This window comes from Pseudorca crassidens, chromosome 9, assembly GCF_039906515.1.
Source record: "Pseudorca crassidens isolate mPseCra1 chromosome 9, mPseCra1.hap1, whole genome shotgun sequence".
NCBI lineage: Eukaryota > Metazoa > Chordata > Mammalia > Artiodactyla > Delphinidae > Pseudorca > Pseudorca crassidens.
The window spans coordinates 93,862,796-93,882,390 of NC_090304.1; the positions used below are offsets into that span (position 1 = coordinate 93,862,796).

The 19,595-nt window shown below is 46.3% G+C and overlaps 1 long non-coding RNA gene across 1 annotated transcript in view; it reads right to left on the reverse strand.

The window, feature by feature from the left end:
- LOC137230894 (uncharacterized) overlaps window positions 1-19,595 on the reverse strand; it is a 270,727-nt gene that overhangs the window by 7,699 nt on the left and 243,433 nt on the right. Inside the window, exons 7-8 of the long non-coding RNA XR_010946298.1 lie at window positions 12,853-13,009; window positions 12,281-12,385 (exon numbers count right to left, since the gene is read on the reverse strand). This is a non-coding gene — a long non-coding RNA (uncharacterized lncRNA). The remainder of the gene's footprint in view (window positions 1-12,280; window positions 12,386-12,852; window positions 13,010-19,595) is intronic.

Consider the following 19,595-nt stretch of genomic DNA (forward strand, 5'->3'; position numbering starts at 1 on the left):
AGCCCGAGAGAGAGACCACCCTCAGGAGTCTGGGGGAATCAAGATGAACCCCCATAACACATAAAACCCTGGTGGTCCAGTGGTTAAGATTCCACACTTCCACTGCAGGTTTGATCCCCGGTCAGGGAACTATGATCCCACATGCCGCACAGTGCACCCAAATAAATAAATAAATAAAGCTGATCTTGTATTTATTTTAAAAAAACAAACAAAAAACTGGGTCTGACATGTGTAGGTGTGGGCATAACACATGCCAAGCTGTTAGCATCACATAGAGATAGCTGGGAATTCCAAAACTTGCATTGTTTTCCCATCCCTTCCCACTCCCTGTCTCCCAGACCTGAGCTCTCCGGTGACCTAAGGGGGTTCACTCCAGGGCCTCCCTTCTGGAAGCTGAGCCCATCCTGGTGTTGGACACCCTGCTTCTCGTGTCACACCAGGGGCAGAAGCCAGCTCTCTTGGGCATGCTGCTTAAACAGGAAAATTAAAAATACCATTTGGAACAGCAGTGGCAAACAGAGCCTTCTGTCTAAGGGTCTTTCTGCCATTCTCCCAGTTCTTGGGTACCTTCTCTACTAGAGATGTTTTTCCCGGGAGGGTAAAGGGATGGGGGGTGGAGATGGACATTACCTTTTTCTTTTTTTTTTTTTTTTTTTTGCGGTACGCGGGCCTCTCACTGTTGTGGCCTCTCCCGCTGTGGAGCACAGGCTCCGGACGTGCAGGCTCAGCGGCCCAGCCACTCCGTGGCACGTGGTATCCTCCTGGACCAGGGCACAAACCCGTGTCCCCTGCATCAGCAGGCGGACTCTCAACCACTGCGCCACCAGGGAAGCCTACCCTTTTCTTACGGTCTTTCTTGCTGTTGTTTCCATTTTTCTCGAAGGCTGAGAGCCCCTGCAGAGCTGTGAGGGCTACTCAGTGCCATGGAGACAACTGTGATATCAAAGGGGAGGATTATGGCTCCAGCGGGGAGGGAGGAGCACAAGTGCCAGCCGGAGCCAGCGACTGACAAGAGAAGATGACAAGTCACTTAGGCCCCATCTTGAGAGCCGGTGACAGAGTGTGAGATGCAGAGACAGGCCTTTTCAATTCTGAAGGATTGCCAGTGTCACAGGAAACAACACTCTCTTTAAAAAGGTGCCTAGGAATAAACCTACCTAAGAAGACCTGTATGCAGAAAACTATAAGACACTGATGACAGAAATTAAAGATGATACAAACAGATGGAGAGATATACCATGTTCTTGGATTGGAAGAATCAACATTGTGAAAATGACTCTACTACCCAAAACAATCTACAGATTCAATGCAATCCCTATCAAACTATCAATGGCATTTTTCACAGAACTAGAACAAAAAATTTCACAATTTGTATGGAAACACAAAAGACCCCGAATAGCCAAAGCAATGCTGAGAAAGAAAAACAGAGCTGGAGGAATCAGGCTTCCAGACTTCAGACTATACTACAAAGCTACAGTATGGTACTGGCACACAAACAGAAATATAGATCAATGGAACAGGATAGAAAGCCCAGAGATAAACCCATGCACATATGGTCACCTTATTTTTGATAAAGGAGGCAAGAATATATGATGGAGAAAAGACAGCCTCTTCAATAAGTGGTGCTGGGAAAACTGGACAGCTACATGTAAAAGAATGAAATTTGAACACTTCCTAACACCATACACAAAAATAAACTCAAAATGGATTAAAGACCTAAATGTAAGGCCAGACACTGTAAAACTCTTAGAGGAAAACGTAGGCAGAACACTCTATGACATAAATCACAGCAAGATCCTTTTTGACCCACCTCCTAGAGTAATGAAAATAAAAACAAAAATAAACAAATGGGACCTAATGAAACTTAAAAGCTTTTGCACAGCAAAAGAAACCATAAACAAGATGAAAAGACAGCTCTCAGAATGGGAGAAAATATTTGCAAATGAAGCAACTGACAAAGGATTAATCTCCAAAATTTACAAGCAGCTCATGCAGCTCAATATTAAAAAAACAAACAACCCAATCCAAAAATGGGCAGAAGACCTAAATAGACATTTCTCCAAAGAAGATATACAGATGGACAAGAGGCACATGAAAAGCTGCTCAACATCACTAATTATTAGAGAAATGCAAATCAAAACTACAATGAGGTATCACCTCACACCGGTCAGAATGGGCATCATCAGAAAATCTATAAACAAATGCTGGAGAGGGTGTGGAGAAAAGGGAACCCTCTTGCACTGTTGGTGGGAATGTAAATTGATACAGCCACTATGGAGAACAGTATGGAGGTTCCTTAAAAAGCTAAAAATAGAACTACCATACGACCCAGCAATCCCACTACTGGGCATATACCCTGAGAAAACCATAATTCAAAAAGAGTCACGTACCAAAATGTTCATTGCAGTTCTATTTACAATAGCCAGGACATGGAAGCAACCTAAATGTTCACTGACAGATGAATGGGTAAAGAAGATGTGGCACATATATACAATGGAATATTACTCAGCCATAAAAAGAAATGAAATTGAGTTATTTGTAGTGAGGTGGATGGACCTAGAGTCTGTCATACAGAGTGAAGTAAGTCAGAAAGAGAAAAACAAATACTGTATGCTAACACATATATATGGAATCTAAAAAAAAAAAAAAAAGGTTCTGAAGAACCTAGGGGCAGGACAGGAATAAGGACGCGGATGTAGAGAATAGACTTGAGGACATGGGGAGGGGGAAGGGTAAGCTGGGACGAAGTGAGAGAGTGGCATGGACATATATTCACTACCAAACGTAAAATAGCTAGTGGGAAGCAGCCACATAGCACAGGGAGATCAGCTCGGTGCTTTGTGACCACCTAGAGGGGTGGGATAGGGAGGGTGGGAGGGAGATGCAAGAGGGAGGAGATATGGGATATATGTATATGTATATGTATAGCTGATTCACTTTGTTATAAAGCAGAAACTAACACACCATTGTAAGCAATTATACTCCAATAAAGATGTTAAAAAAAGAAAAAAGTAAAATGGAGCTGCCCCCCTGAAGTGGGGACACCTGGAAAGTAGCAGCTGGCAGCGGGGCTGGGGGTGGGGGCAGGACCAAGCAAATGGCGGGGGGCGGTCCTGGCAACACAGCACTGATGGAGGTGGGACAGGAAACAGACAAGGAAGGAGGGAGGGGTGAGGTCAGTCTGTTGGCCAAGGCAGAAGGAATGGATCCTCCAGAAGGGCGGGACTGAGGCTCCCAGGACGTGGGTATTCTGGAGCCAGAAGCTTTGGCTAGACCTGCGTATAGTTAGGGTTCAATAAGCAATTGCAATAGAGGACGGGCAACCTCAGAGGTGAGTCCCAGGGCTCAATCAATTGACCAGGATGTGTTGTGAGCTCACCTTGTGCCTGGTGACATGCTAGGCAACTTATCAGACACAGCAAATATTAGGCATGTCCCTGCCTTCCTGATTGGCTGCAAGTACATATCAATGACACATCCATTCCTGAGGGCCCAGAGCTCGTGGCAAGTAGGTGGGCAGGGAGTGGCTAGGCTGGAGGCACCCCTCAGGAGAACTGGCAGCAGGAAAGAAGGCAGAGGGGAGAACTGGGTAGTCCCATGGAAACAATCTACTTAATTTCTCTGGACCTCAGTTTCCTCATCTGTACAGTGGAACACCTTGCACTGTAGGATGCTCATCAAAGACACTCTTCCTACCTTTCCACCAAGGTCCAGTTTCTTTTCTTCTGTAGCAGCAAGGAGCAGTCCCTGACATCCATATCTTTCAGAACAGAAATAACTCGGGCCATGATTTATCATCAAGCAGAGGAAGAAAGAATCTTTGAGGCAGGTGGTAACATCTTCCAAGAGCCCCCTGCACCAGTATCCCACCCCGCCACACCCGAAATAAATAGGGGAGACACATATTCCAGGCTCTCCCTGACACATCTAATGAATATCTGATGGAAATGTCCGCAAAGCAAACAGGAATCTAATCTGTCCCTTCATTCAGCCAAATGGAAACAGCAGGATTTCCATGGCTGAGCCTCCAGCTTCTGGCGGGGGACACGAAGAGGGAAAATGGAAACAGATTACAGTCAGCCTGATATCCAAATAACAAATAGGTATCCTGGAGAGAAATGTGTTTTATTGATGTTCGGGAAGAGATCCACTGATTTCCTTGTCTGCCCTTGCCACTTTAATTGAGGAAGGTGCTAGTTAAAAGTCAAAGGAAAAATAAAACGAAAGAGGGTGCTTAAAGGCTGGCAGTCATCTGCTCCCGAGCACATCCAATCACACGTATGCCCCCCACACACTCTGTAATGAATTCTCCCAACAACCCAAAGTGTCTGTTGAAACTGGCCAGTGATTGGGCACAGTTCATTTTCCCAGGGCTCGACAGGTGTCTGGGCTTCAAGGCAGAAGGATTGCACGGGAAGGAAATAGCTTTGGGCCTGGTACGGGGGGCTGGGGATGTAGGTTTCTGTAGGGAAGAGCTGAGATTGGCCTGGGGTTCAAGCAGAAAGGGGATGTGGCCTCCCAGAGGCCAGGGAGGGGCAATGGGATCTTCACAACAACCCTCACGAAAATCTCAGCTCTGGAGCCAAAAAAATAGTAGAGAGAAGGGAAAACGAGGCAAAATCGTGGAAGGAAGGCAAAACAGCTCAAAGGAAAGGAAAGAAGAAAAGGTATTAAAAAGGGGACAAAGTGGCCAGGCCTAGGGCCGCTCCAGCCCCGGATGTTTCAATATCATCAGGACCACCATCTACCTCTGAAGATGCCAGGTAGGAGGGAGACTTTTGTGATACTATAAATATAGTTTATAGGCTTTGGTTTATCTTTATGACAGACCCAATAAATAATTTACTGCTCAGTAAAAGATCAAAGAAACTGCTAGAACTGCAGCTTGAAATATCAAAACCTCTAATGTTTGTAGGGAAGCGATACCAACCCTGCAAATTTACTGTTTGATGGGATAAGTTTATGGTCCTGTGTCCAGGGCCCCAAAAGGTAAAACTTTTGGTTTGTTTTTGTTTTTTGCGGTACGCGGGCCTCTCACTGTTGTGGCCTCTCCCGTTGCGGAGCACAGGCTCCGGATGCGCAGGCTCAGCGGCCATGGCCCACGGGCCCAGCCGCTCCGCGGCATGTGGGATCTTCCCGGACTGGGGCACGAACCCGTGTCCCCTGCATCGGCAGGCGGACTCTCAACCACTGCGCCACCAGGGAAGCCCAAAAGGTAAAACTTTTAAGAAAACAGAATAAACAAAACCATGGGCCAAATAGACATAGGAACAGACATAATAAGAAGAGAGCTGGAATAAAGCAGCTGACATCACGACATCGTTGTTACTGTGGGAAGTTACAATGACCCAGTCCCACCCTATTCCCTCACAAAGGACCTCAGAGGGATGTGAATAGTTATAACAGCCAACAAAATACATGTGATCAACCTTCTAAGAAATCACTGGAGAGAAACCCCAGATCTGAGTGAGTGAAGAATCAAGGGTCCCAAATCCAGTCAAGGTAACACAGGCATTTTTCCCAGGAAGACTGGATATGATCATAGTTAAGTTCTGGGAATCCCAGGGGAGAAAGGCTCTACTAATAGGAGATGCCAGGCCTGGATCCTGGAAGAGAAAGCCCAAAGCAAGCCTCACCCATTTTCTTCCCAACTCGGCTCTGTCCTAGAGCTCAAGACAACTGTCCAAGCTCTGTCTCCCTGCCCCCTGCAAACAGCTGTTCCTTGGCCATCCTTGGCCTCAGGATGTGCACCCTGCCAATGGATCTGGGGTAGAGGCCCTGGGAGCCGGCTTGGGGCTGTTGGGTCAGGAAATCCAAAGTCCCAGGTAGGGGAAGGGCCAGAGTAAGGCCCTCTGAAGCACAAGCTCAGCGCCACGTCTCTAGGTGGCAGGGGCCCCAGGAGCAAGTGTTTGTTGGGGTTTATCCAGCACTGGCTGAAAGGGAGAGACACAGATGCCACAAGTATTCCAGACTCAAGAGAGGCATTTGCGACAATGACAAGTGATGATTGGTTCATAGGGCCCCACTGTGCACGGGCTTCCACTAGCCCCCAGTCCATGCTCACCTTTGGACCGATAAGTCATTTTCCCTATCGTTCTGGAACAAGGAGGAGCTCCAAAGAGCAGAGAGAGTCTCTGTCCACCAAAAAGTAACAGCCCCTCTGTAAACTGCTCCAGGGCAATTCTTTTTTATCAGTCTGGGGTGAGTTAGCATGAGTCAGCCCCCCCTTGAGCCCAGTTACCCCTGGTTACCTTTATCCCTCTTACCCTAGACTTTTAAAATTAATTTTTATTGGAGTATAGTTGATTTACAATGTTGTGTTAGTTTCTGCTGTACAGCAAAGTGAATCAGTTATACATATATCCACTCATTTTTAGATTCTTTTCCCATATAGGTCATTACAGAGTATTGAGTAGAGTTCCCTGTGCTATACAGTAGGTTCTTATTAGTCATCTATTTTATATATAGTAGTGTGTATATGTCAATCCCAATCTCCCAGTTTATCCCTCCTGCCCTCCCTTTTCCCCTTGGTAACTGTAAGTTTGTTTTCTACATCTGTGACTCTATATCTGTTTTGTAAGTGGGTTCATCTGTACCATTTTTTTAGATTCCACATATAAGCGATATCATATGGTATTTGTCTTTCTCTGTCTGACTTATTTCACTCAGTATGACAATCTCTAGGTCCATCCATGTTGCTGCAATGGCGTTAATTCATTCTTTTTTATGGCTGAGTAATATTCCGGTGTATATAAGTGCCACATCTTCTTTATCCATTCATCTGTCCATGGACATTTAGGTTGCTTTCATGTCCTGGCTATTGTAAATAGTGCTGCAGTGAACATTGGGGTACATAGCCCTAGACTTCTGCCCTAGACTTTTAACAGGACAAGTACTGGCATTTGGGTGGGATGAGTCTTTTTGTGTAGGACTGTCCCTGCTCATTGCAGGATGTTTAGATGATCCCTGGTCCAGACCCAGTGATTATTGAGAGCCAGGAGCAGTCCTTAGTCATGGAGAAAACCAAAGTCCCACATGGTTCTACGCACAGCCTCTCCCATGTGCAATACTGCCTCTCTACTTGGGAACCACTGCTCAAAGTAGGGAATGGACTTGAGGACATGGGGAGGGAGAAGGGGAAGCTGGGACGAAGTGAGAGAGTGGCATGGACATATATACACTACCAAATGTAAAATAGATAGCTAGTGGGAAGCAGCTGCATAGCACAGGGAGATCAGCTGGGTGCTTTGTGACCACCTAGAGGGGTGGGATAGGGAGGGTGGGAGGGAGACGCAAGAGGGAGGGGATATGGGGATATATGTATATGTATAGCTGATTCGCTTTGTTATACAGCAGAAACTAACACAACATTGTAAAGCAATTATACTCCAATAAAGATGTTTAAAAAGAATATATACAACTAGGGAAGAAAATCTTGGGGAAAGCCATGGCCAGTTGGGAGACACAGACATGAGAATAGACAGATACAACAGATCAGACAGAAATGGGGACAGATAAACCATCATGGGGGGCAGCCAGGACAGTTTATGATAAACCTGATACACTTCTACAAACTGATACAATCAGCAAAATTGGCATTTGGTTCTTTTCTTTCCATGAGAGAGGTGAAGACACCTTTGAACCCAGCTGCCACCTTGAAAGAGACAATCCGCCAGTTTACCGAGTCTCCTCCCCGGAACATCCCTTTGGGATTTGGAAACCGGATGAGATGAAACAGACAGATCTGTCTTTCTCTTTCATTCTCCCTCCCAGCCTGCCCCTCCCCGACCTCACGGCGGTCCTATCCCTAATGGAAGCCAATTGCTGACAGATTGGTGGCAGGTTGCTTTGCTGTCTTCCTAAGTGGCTTTTCCCCACTTAGAGTAGGAGGCAGCCGCTGGCAGGGCCAGCAAAAATGTCAGGTCGCAAACAAGCTGGCCAGCAGCTCCATTCATTAGAGCAACTCAGTGCTGTGCATCAGGCCCAGACTGCAGCCCAGTCTGGGGCGAGTCAAAGTGGAGGTCTCTGTGCCCACGTTCACTCCCAGGAAGGGTCCCTGGGGATGAGGCCAGCACTCCAGTCCTTTCCCCTGCCCCCTCCCATCCCCAGGGCTCAGCCTCAGAAGAGCCCTGCTCAAGGGGAGGACTGAGGTAGACGCACTCCAGGGCCCCAGGGAGGACTCTTTCCTTCCACTGTAGAGAGAGGACACAGAACTGCAGAAGGGGAAGCAATCTACCTGCACCCTGCTTTGCCAGCTTTGTCATTCTGTCGCTCGAACCCAGAGTGGTCACTGGATCAAAGGCCCCATCCCTGCATCCCCGCACACACATCTGACCCAGGCAATCGGCTGAAGGGCCCAGGGGCCCAGAATTCCCAAAGGATGCTGAGTGGAGGCCCCATGTGGAGTGTGCCGTGTGCCCAGCACGTGAGTTGTCTGGGCCCCTTCCCCAATTGTCACCTAAAATTAAGAAGGAAGACCCTTTCTTCCTCCATCAGGACCACGGGAACGCAGCTCTGCTTTCATAGCTGGCCTCCGTTTCCCTCCTCTGCTCCAGAACAAATCGACAGGGGCATTCTGTGCTGCTACCGAGAGCAACAGACCACTTCATTGAATCTGTGGAACCCCGGGGTATGAACCGTGTGTAAATACATAGCACGGAGATTGATAATTACTGTCTTTACCACGTACTGAGCACCAACAATCCGTGATAGCCTCTGAACCGAGCTCTTTATATACATCCATTTATCTGATGCTAATAACAATCCCATGAATTGGGTGCTATTATTATTCCTCATTTTTAAAGCCAAGGCAACTGAGGCTCAGAGAGGTTAAATAACTTGCCAAGGACCACAGTGTGCCATGCTCTACTCCACGGAGCACACTACATAGAACAGAGACTTAATACTTGACAAACCAAAGAGTGAATTCAATACTCAATGTTGTCTTCCGTGACTCAAACTTCTAACCCCACCCTGCAGCCAGACCCAGCCAGCTAAGCTATTTGTTTATTCAGTAAAGACTTATGCAGCACTTACTCGATTTTGTTCACTGCTGTGAGTGGGTACAAGAAAGCAGCCACTGGAAAAGTTAATGGAAACGTTCAACTAATAAAAAGTTAGCAACATTTAACATTAACTCGAATTAATTTCAAGGTTACCTGTTTCCACTTTTAGCTAATTAAATGTTAGTGAAATGGTGCAGAACTACTTGACTACAGAGTAAGGTAGCGAAAAGGGCTCTGGATTTGAAGTCAGGGATCCTGGGTTCCAAAACCTCACAAGCCCCCTCAGCACGTGAACAGAGCAAGACACGACCGTTCCAAGCCTCTGCCTGCATTTCCAACCTGAGACTGAGAATCCCTCCCACCATCAGAGAGTCACCGTCAGGACTCAGAGGGAAAATGCACAACAGTGAGATTTATAAACCTTAAAGCTCCAGAAACATGGGAGATGGCATTCTTTTTTCTTTTTTTTTTTTTTTTGAAGATTGAAATTAGTCCATTGACAGTGTTTTTTTCAAAAGCAATTAACGGGCAATTTGTCCATAAGCTCATAAATTTACTTGAAACTTTCTCTGAAAACAATTTGCTCTTTCCACATGATTTGCAGTATGACAACATAACAATGTTGCTAGACTACCATGTGAAGGATTTTTTAATTTGATGATAGCAGAGAAGGGAAACCATAATTAAAATAAGGCAGGATAGTGACACGGGTTAGCGCCAACAGCCTGGTCATTGGGTTTGCGTCTCATTTTCAACAGTTTTCACACTTGGTGGTGTTTTATAGGAATCGGGCACCTTTCTTTCAGTCCAGCCAGACGACAAGCTCCCGAAGGCAAGAATAGTGTCTTCGCTACCTTTTCATCCCCACACCTCCCACCGCCTAGGACAGCTCCTCTCTGGAAGGGAACAGTGTGGGAATGTCTGTTGCACAGACCAGAATAACACAGGAAGCATCCCATACCCCCAGTCAAGGGTCACGTTCGACAGGAAATGCTATCAACTTCACGGTTAGGTTTGAATTTTGATTAAGGAATCAATCAGGGGAGAAAAAGCAAAAGAAGGAGCATGCCACCCTTGGAGCGACGCAGCTACAGCGGGTCAGCTGAACCTGTCACATCCCCATGGGCAGTTGTGATTCTAATAATAGACGACACCCATGGAGCGCTTCCTTTGTCCATTGCTATGTTCAGCTCATTTAATTCTCTCGACAGCTATGAAGTCTGGTGAGTAGTCCTGCTTTGCAGATGTGGAGGCAAAGCACAGAGAGGTCAAGAAACCTGACCACACCCACGAAGCAAAACCCAGAGCTGAAGGGTGAGCTGAGTTCCCACTGGCCCCAGAGCCCTGAATCCTGGACCACTGAGTAAACTGCCTCTGGATGCAGCAAGCAGAGTAAGTTATCTTGGTTTCCACTCAAAATGAGATCATCCTCCAAGCGAGCCAAAGAGGACAATGATGTTTTTCCCATTCAGGTAAGTCCAGATTTGTGGGGAGATGGATGGAGCGGAGCCGCACCTGGCTTTTAGCCAGAGTCAGGGGGGCCGTCTTTCTACTGGCTATGACTGATCCAAGATGGGGCCTTGCTGACTTAATTCTGCAAACTTAACAAGTGAACTAGAGACAAGGGCCAGCGCTGCTGTGCAAACGGGCCAGAGGTATTTCTTGGTTGGGAATGTCTCTCCCTCCCAGTCATAAACAGAGTACAATGTCGGAGCTGAATGCTGGCTAAGTGACTTGGCTGGTTACCAAGTTTTTTTTTTTTAATTAATTAATTAATTTATTTATTTATTTATTTTTACTGTGTTGCGTCTTCGTTTCTGTGCGAGGGCTCTCTCTAGTTACGGCAAGTGGGGGCCACTCCTCATCGCGGTGCGCGGGCCTCTCACTATGGCGGCCTCTCCCGTTGCGGAGCACAGGCTCCAGACGCGCAGGCTCAGTGATTGTGACTCACGGGGCTAGTTGCTCCGCGGCATGTGGGATCTTCCCAGACCAGGGCTCGAACCCATGTCGTCTGCATTGGCAGGCGGATTCTTAACCACTGCGCCACCAGGGAAGCCCAGACCAAGTATTTTTAACAGCAGCATCCTTCAATGTCTCTCCCTTGGCTTGACCTAACTATGGAGGAGACGGATGCCTGGCAAGACTTGGAGCTTGCTTGGAAAGCCATACTCTGCAGCCGTGGAGGGAACCGTGAGACTCAAGATCCTAGTACAGTGACTAGCAAAGGAGGGGATACAGCAAATGGGGCACATGGGCACGTGCAGACACACAGCCTGGCAGTCCTGATAGCACTAAGGACCTGTGGCATTGTGCTTCCTGGTAGACCCAGTCTTGGTGTCAGGGGGAGACTTGTACCCTCAAGCTCTCTCTAACAAGGTTTTCAGAAAAACATATTATTCCACACTGAGGATATTGAACGAATGAGTGAATATTAATCATTTATGAACTCCAAAAAAAACCTAATTCTCAAAATGTTTCAGGTCTCTAACACACTTTTAAGCAAGTTCAAGCTAAGTCCTTTCAAATTATTGAACTTAAACGCTGACCATTATTTAACTATAATGACGTCATAGATAAGACATGAATCTTTTATCTCATTAGTTACTGGTTTATTCCTACACTCACAGGCGTGAGGAATCACCTCTGCCCACAAGGAGCTTGTGCCTAGTAGGAAAGAGGAGGCATGTACATGAATAATCTCAATTCAAGGCACTGTGTGATCAATGCCACGTGTAAGTAAAGAGAGGGAGCGTTTGCTTCTAGGTGGGCAGAGGAGACTTCGTGGAGGAGTCACCTAGGAAAGGAAATTGAAGAATTGAGAGCAGGATTTTTACTAAGTAGATTTGGAAGGAAAGGGGAGGAAAGGAGAAAGACTCAAAATTGGGTTAATGGAATAAAAAGTGAAGCAGTTTAACCTGAGCATGAAGTTTATGTGGGGTGATGAGTGTGGCATAGTATTGGGGATGTAAAGTGGGACCAGATTGTGCTAAGCTGTGAATGTCAAGGTAGGGCTTACGGGATTTATTTGGGATACAATGGGGAGACATTGAAGGTTATTGAGCAGGGAAGACAAATGATCAAATTAGTTTGTTCCCAGTCCCTACTTTTTTGAGAACATATGATCCCCTCTGGCAGACACTACATCTAGCCTAGACTAAAGCCAAAGGTACTCTCCCAGGCAGCGGCGAACCTGGCCGTGCTTCCCGCCTGCTCTCCGTGCCCAGAAAGCTCTTGAATTTGTCCCCTTTCTGGGCACGTGGCCGAGGTCAGCTTACCTAAGCTGCTCTCTCTAGCTCCTGCTTTACTGAACACACTCCATGGTTCTTCAATGAGCCTCCAGATTCTTCTGCAGCGAAAATTCAATAACGTCAAACCTTTCCCTATTCCCAGAAAAATAAGTTAATTGGTGATTGCCTTAATTATAAATTTTTCAACTACAAAATTATTGTTAAGTGTTGGCCTCTGCTACAGCTCGTCTTTAATAGAATCTAGCATGAGATGCTACTTGATTAAGTATAAAATTATATTTTTAATTTGCCTGGGTTTTGAAGTTGGGCCCATCTGGACGGGAATCCTTGGTCCACCACTTACCAGCTCTGTGACCTTCGGCAAATCAATTGCCTTTTCTGAGCCTCAATACACTCGTCTGCAAAATGTGGGCAATTATGCCTTTCCCACCCAGTGTTAGGAGAACGAAATGAGATTAAACACAGGTGGAGTGCCTAGACAAGTGGCAGGGTTTGGAAGGACTCAACAAGAGCTTTGTCCCTCGTTCCCTCGCCCACTCCTTCTCACTTCTCCCGCCCTTGGGGGTGAGAAGTGTGCTTCCTGCCAAGGCTGGACTTACCAGCATCCTGAGATGCTCTGTAAAGTGGGAGGCAGTGCCACAGGGTGGAACCAGCATGGACTCTAGGTGTAAGACAGAACTGGGTTCAAATTCTAGCAGTTCTCACTGGTGGCATAATTTGAGCAAAACGTTTGTCCTCTCCAGTCTTCATCTCCTCCTATGAGAAATAACAGCAGTGCAGTTACTGCGATGATTCAATGAGCAGGTACGTGCAATGTCCCTTAGCCTCTCACTTAGTAGGGCTCAACTAATGTTAGCACTAGAAGCTTCCAGCAGCCAACCCTGGCAAGTTTGAGGACTGTCAGGCTCAGTTCTCTCCCCTCTTAAACCCACTGTTCCTGGTTCCATTTTCCTCTTCTTTTCTCAATAGTTTCCATCTCCTTGCATTCCATTTGCCCAGGAGGAGGTATATTATAATGAGTAATCGTGTTGTCACCCAAGACAGACAGACCTGCATAGGAATCTTGGCTCCATTATTCAGAAGCCCAGTGACCTGAACCAGAGGGTTCAGATTAAATGAGAAAATGCAGGGAAAGCGCCTAGAAAAGCGCCCACTTGCGGCAGCCCTGTTGAGGGTAAGCCCTGTCGGTGCCATGTGTTTTGCTCTTGGTGGCATCCAGCTCCATCAGCTCTGTCATCATTGCCTCTTCCCGGTCATCTTGGGCTGCTGTCCAAATTCACCTTCACAAACCCACAGCAGTACTGATCCTCTTACCTTCAAAAACAAAAACCAGGGTCCCACACATATATATGACTAGTGGGGGGGCCTCATTTCCTGGGGGAAACTGGAGGGGTTGGAAGCCAGCACAGAGGAAGGCTAGTGGGCCCAGTAAAGGAGGCCAAGTTGATGATTTCCTTTAAGTACATTTTGCTTTAAGTACATTTTGCTTTAAGTACATTTTGCTTAAAGCAAAGCTCATTGTCACCTCCCCTCCTTAGTCAAAGGAACTGTTATTTCTGCCAACTTTCCCTGCAGACATTAATTAACTCTCTGCAAGGCATGGCCAGATCCCACAGAAGTCAGTGCCCCATAAGACAGAAGGGGACCCAATTGGTACCTCCTCTCCCCTGCATGCACCAGGGAGGGGTGGCCATTTGTCCTCTGTCCCGGCCAGCCCAGGAGAGCTGGGGACTTTAGCCTCAGAAAGTCGGCTTCGGAGAAGGGAATTATCCTATATTCTTGAAAACCAGAGAAATGTCCTTGCTGCAGGAAGGATCTAAAGTATTAAAGTAATCACTTCCATTTGTATTTGCTCTGCTGTTTACAACTCATTGACCCCTATATCACCTCACTTCTTAGAGCTGGAAAGACCTTAGAAAAAAGGTCATCTGGCTTTTTCATTTCACTGTGAGGAAATGAGGTTGGAGAGGCTGTGAGACTTGCTCAGGGTCATCGGAAATGCATTTGGCTGAGCCCAAATGAGATCTCAGCCCCAGGGTTCCTTCCACAGCTCCCCACAGTAGGACACAGCCGCTACTCTGGAAGCAAGTTCGGGCGTGGAGTAGACACAAAGTCTATCCATTTCTCAGTTAGCATTTATATTATATTGAGCACCTACTATGTGCCAAACACTGTGCTAGTCACTTTCATGTATATTATTTCATGGGATTATCTTGCCCAGTTTCAGACCCCTGCCAGCACTGACTGGCACATAGTCGTTGCTCAATGAATGTGGGTTTTCTTCTTTGCTTTGGGAGCTGCGTTGGGAGTAGAAAGAGAGTGGGTTTGGAGTCAGTCTGGGTTTGAATAATCTCATCCCTACCACTTGTCAGCTTTTTGGCTTTTACCTCTCTAAGCCCCAGTTTCCATATCTCTAAAATGGAGATAACAATGAAATTGGAGTATGGTGATAAGCTATTGCATGTGAAGGACCTATTACTCATAATAAGTACTCAATCAATTATAGTCATATCTGTCATTCAGTGTGCTGTTATTGATATTGTTACATGCTTTCAAGGAGTTGATAATCTCAGAAGACACATATACACAGAACCACAAAGCAAAGCAGAGCAGAGACCAGTGGAGGGCTATAGAGGTTCCAGGAATGCCCTTATGTCTGGGGATGATAGAAGGATTCCTAGAACAGGTGTCACTATAGTTGAAGGAGTTGAACAGATGGCGGGGGCAATGATGCTGGGAAAAGAGCAAGGGTAAGGATGAGGAGGCAAGAGAATACAGCAAGTATTTAGGTCCAAGAAGGTAGAAATTTAGAATTTTTGGAAGACTGGAGGTTTAGGAGAGTAGTGAAGATAAATCTGGAAAAATAGGTAGGATCAAATTATGGAGGCTAAAGACTGAGGACCTTATTCTGCTAGCAGTGGGGACTCAGAGAAACATTTTGAATAGAGTAATGGTACGAAAATACCTAAGACTTAAAGTGATGAATTTGGCCAAGGGTTCAGTGTAATTTGGAAGGCAGACATCAGAGACTAGAAGCTACTGCAAGAGACCCAACTTGAGCAAATGAATGCCTGACAGAAGGAATAACATGGGGAGTGAAAATAAAGAGATATAAGACAAAGATCAGAGGAAAAGTAAAGAGGACTGAGCCACAGATTGGATGTGGAGTGAGGGAGAGAGAGGAATCAAAGATGGCTGGGGTGGAAGGGAGCTGAGAGAAGGATGATGCCATTATCTCAGTGGGGAAGTAGCAAATGTTGATCAGAGACAAGGAGAAAGAACAGGAGATCCCTTGCAAGGAGGGCTAAGGAGACCTCGTTATGCAGAAAGAGATGGTGGAAAGAAAGATGCTGAAGGTACAGGAAAGAGAATAACCAAGAAAGCAAGACCCTGCACGAGGCCAGAAGCCTTACGGGGCCTCAGTCAGGACATGGGCTGGGAGTAGAAAGACAAAGGAAGAACTTTATGGTGGAGAGATGGAAAACTGAATTTCTTTGTCATACTCTCATTCATTCCATAAACATCCACTGAGTACCTATTACCTGCCAGACAGGAAGCTGACCCTTGTTACCCTGCATCAGACTTCCAGCAACTTGGAGGCAAGGCCATCTGCTCAGGGAGAGGGGGTTAGGGTCCTTGGGAACTTATTTAGAAAGCCAATTCCTTTGCCCACTTCCTCCCCCACAAAGATACCAATTCAGGATCACTCTCCAGGTGGTTCTTTGGGAGATATCCCAAGACCACAGTTGGAGAAACTGAATTAGAAGCTCGCAAGAGTTTGGGGGTCACAGCTGAGATCCCAGATTTGCAGGCTACATCCTTCACAGTCATCCTAGGAGTGTGGGCGTGAGGCAGTAAGTGGGGCTCACCCATCGTTGGGATAAACAAGGAAATAGCAGGTGAAGGGAAGGGGGATGATTGCAGGAATCACTAGGAAAACACTACAAGTGGCCCGACTCTAATCTCCCTTAGGCTTTGCACACCCCACAATTCTGACTTCATCTTCCAACTTTTCCCAACCCCTAAAAACCCTTCTAGGAGCTCCAGAGAACTAGACTCCTAAGGCTTCTAGGCTTCCTTCAACTCTGATATTTAATTACAGTTACACTTAACACATATCCAATGATCAGATCTGTTCAAAGGAGGAGACAATCCTCATGATAGTGCCTAACGTTTTTGACGAATGTCACGGTGTTCAGAGCAATGTCATGCACATTACCATACAGGATATTACATCAGTATTCCTCCAAGTATGAGCCACAGACCACCAGCATCAACATCACTTGGGAGTATGGTAGGCACACACATTGGTAGGTCACAGCCATGACCTGATATATCAATCATCTTGAGAGCCAGGACCCTGGAAACTGAACCTGTCATATGCCCTGGGGTGATTCTAAAGAAAACTATAAATTGGCAATTTATAATCTGGTCTCTGTCCCTAAGTCCCGGTACAGAGCTTCAAAAATTCTTAGAATTTCCTGATAGGAGTGTCTTATTCATAATGAGCCTCTTTTGATCATTCCTGAGTTTGTGCTAATTGTGAGTCCTTAGATAGTTCCAAGGGAGGGGATGGCCATGCCAGAATGACCGGTCCCACCCCCTAACCTCTGGGGAGGAGACAGGGACTGGAGATTGAGGTCTATCATGTAGCTATTGATTTAATCAAATGTGCCTATATAATAAAACTCATATAAAAACTCTGGACACTGAAGCTCAGTGGACCTTCCTGGTTGGTGAACATATTATGTGCTGGGAGGTGACTAGACCTGATTCCATGGAAGCTCTGGCCACCCCCCACCCTGAGACCATTTGGAAGTTCCTGAGTTGTATCCTTTACAATAAAACTGTAATTGTAGGTATAGCACTTTCAGGGAGTTAGCAAATTAACCAACCTAAAGGGAGGTTATGGGAACCCCTGAATTTGTAGCCAAGTCAGACCGAAGTGCAGGTAAGATAGGGCCCCATTTGTGGCTGGCATCTGAGTTAAGAGCAGTCTTGTTAGGGACCTTGGTCTTTAACTCTGGGATCTGATGCTAACTCCGGGTAGTGTCAGAATGGAATTGGACTGCAGGACACTCAGTGGGTGTCAGAGAATTGTCAGAACACAGGAACCATAGCCCTATATAAGTCAAACCACAATCTTATAAGTTACATATCAACATCCCATGTTACAGATGAGGAGACTGAGAGATGGGGAGGGTAAGTGACTCCCCCGTAGGCAGGGGCCATTCTGGAGAAAAGCAGGAATATGAAGTTGGGTCCTTGGCCCCAGGTCATGCCTCTTCCCTCCAGGGTACAGCTGCCTCATGGTCCACTATACCCCCAAGCTGGCAGTAAAATCACAAAGCTCAGGGGCTGGGACCAGCCTTGGGTTTGGGGGTGAGGGTCGGGGGGATCACCTAAGTCAACCCAACAGGGCCAGCTGCCAGGGAGGTAATGAAAAAGAGCTGAGGCTCTGAGACCTTTGAAAGTTTAAATTCTATACCTTTCTGACTGTGTGTGTCTTGTGTAATCCTCAAAGATTTGTCATTGTGACAGCCTTGGAAAATTACAGGTGACTTGAAGCAATTTAATGATAATAAAAATAAAATAAAAACAGTAAACAGCACTGCTTCTCCCTCTAATTTCCCAGCATCTTTATCATATAAACGCCTCCTATTCTTTTCTTCACAGACGATTAATGAAGCTGCAATTGCCGTACTGGATGCTGTGCTCACATCTCCTTAATTCTCCTTCCGCTGTAGCTCCAGCACTGGGGACGCCCCTCCCAGCTTCAATGGCAGGGATCTCACAGGGCCAGCCAGACTTCAGAGGCAGCCCTCGGAGAGGCACCCAGGCCTCCTCCATGCACCAGACTTTCCTCCCTTGCCCCTCACCCTAATGGCCCAGGGCTGGCTTCTCCAGACAAGTTTCTCCAGGACCCCTGGTGATCTGAGCAGCCACAAATTGACCTTCTCTCCGGGCATCTCCTTTCCTCACTCCTGGTGTTAATATGCCCCTTAAAGAGCTGCAAACTCAACAAGTCTCTCTTATGCAGGTTAATTCAGAGGCAGCCAAGCTGTGATCAAATGACCTTTACTCACGTCCCTGCTAATTTTGATGGGCAGCTCCATTTCCCTTCTCGCTCCCGGTCCCCCCTTACTCTAAATTGGAAATCTATCAATTTTCTAAGTAAATGGAAAATAAAGACACACAGGCACAAGCAACACACACTCACCCACATACACACTAACATACGCTCGTTGAGACGGGGCTAGACTGGGCCTGTTTTATTTTTAAATACTAAATTTCGTGGAAGAATGCTAGAGCTGGATCCTGAGCTGATGCTAAACGAAAATAAAGTTTCCAAGAGAGAATCCCTCCTCCACAATTTTATCTCTTGCTTCATCAGTGAGGTACAATCACAATCATAAATAGGGAGAATAATAACAATAAAAAGTAACATTTAGCAAGTGCTTCCTGCTTGCCAGTCATTTCCCAAAGATTATCTCATTTTTATTTTCTCAACACCTCTGTGAAATGAGAACTATTATTATCCCCATTATATGGAAAAAGAAATTGAGGCTTTAAGAGATTATGGAAAATGCTTAAGGACACACATACAGAAGGAGGCAGAGTGAGCATTTGAACCTGGATGGTCTGATTCCAAAGTCAAGTTCTTGCTTTGTTATTAGCAGCGTGACCTGGAACCTGTCACATAATCACATTTAGCTTCGGTTTCCTCATCTGCAACAGGAGTATAATAAGACCGACCTCATCAGGCTCCTGGAGGATCAATTAAATGGTGACCATCCTTTGAAAGCTACAAATCACCGTCCGTTCATCATTATAACAATGAATATTAATTCAATTAATGAATTACTGGTACAAGTATTTCCTGATCACCTACTATGTGCCAGCCCTGTCCTAGGCGTAGAGATACAGCAGTGACTGAAACAGATAATATCACTGTCTCCGAGGAGCATGCATTCAAGTGAGGGAGACAGACTAACAAGAAACAAGTAAAATACATAGTTTATCAGATGAAGCTTAATTCCAGAGAGAAAATAAAGTGGGGAGGGAAGTATAAGGAGTGAGGGTGGGAGGGCTGCTCAGGGCTGACCACACAGAGAAGGTAATATTTGGACAAGGCTCTAAGGGAAGGAGGGGAGCAAGCAGAGCAGTTATGCAGAGAAAGAGTGTTCTGAGCAGAGAAACAGCAAGTACAAAGATCCTGAGGCAGAGCCAGCAAGGAGGCCAGAGTGGATGCAGCAGAGGGAGGGAGGAGGGAGTAGCAAGGGGTGAGTCCAGAGGGGTAAAGCAGGTGGTGGGCCTTGTAAGGCCTTGCAGGTCATTGGCT